We start from the raw sequence: 566 nt of genomic DNA, 5'->3' as shown, positions 1-566 counted from the left end.
CCACTCACTCCTCCCTCTGCCCCCGATCTGGATCGGGAAAACGGCGCCCCGACCCCCATCGCCTCGACGTGCATCGCCGCCCCACCGCGCCTCGGTCCTCCACCGCGGCGCCACCTCGCCGGCGTCGCACCTCCCGGCCTCCTTCCTCTCCCTCGTTCACCGCGTCGTCTTCCCCGAGCTCCGCGCGCACTCCGTCCACGGCGCCTCGACGCCCACCACCGTCGTCGGACCTCCCAGCGCCTCTCCCTCGCCGGACCTCCCCGCGCCTCGCCGCCCGTCTTTGTCCTCCTCCACGACCGGAGCTCCTCCGCCTCGTCGCGCCTCGCCGACTCCACCTCACCGGCCTGCCTCCTCTTCGTCACCGTCGTCCCCGACGACCTCCTCGCCCCCCCGCTGCCCCCGTCCCTACAAATTCCGGTGAGGCCCCCGGCCTCTTCTCTTCCCTCGTCCCCGTACGCGCTCGCACGCCCCTGACCATCGCCTGTACGCGCACCGACCGCGCTCACCGCGGCCTCGCCTCGCCCGGCGTGCCGTCGCGTGCGCCCACAGCCGCCCGCCCGCGGTGG

Source organism: Triticum aestivum, chromosome 7D, assembly GCF_018294505.1.
Source record: "Triticum aestivum cultivar Chinese Spring chromosome 7D, IWGSC CS RefSeq v2.1, whole genome shotgun sequence".
Taxonomy (NCBI): domain Eukaryota; kingdom Viridiplantae; phylum Streptophyta; class Magnoliopsida; order Poales; family Poaceae; genus Triticum; species Triticum aestivum.
This window is presented reverse-complemented; position numbering follows the sequence as displayed.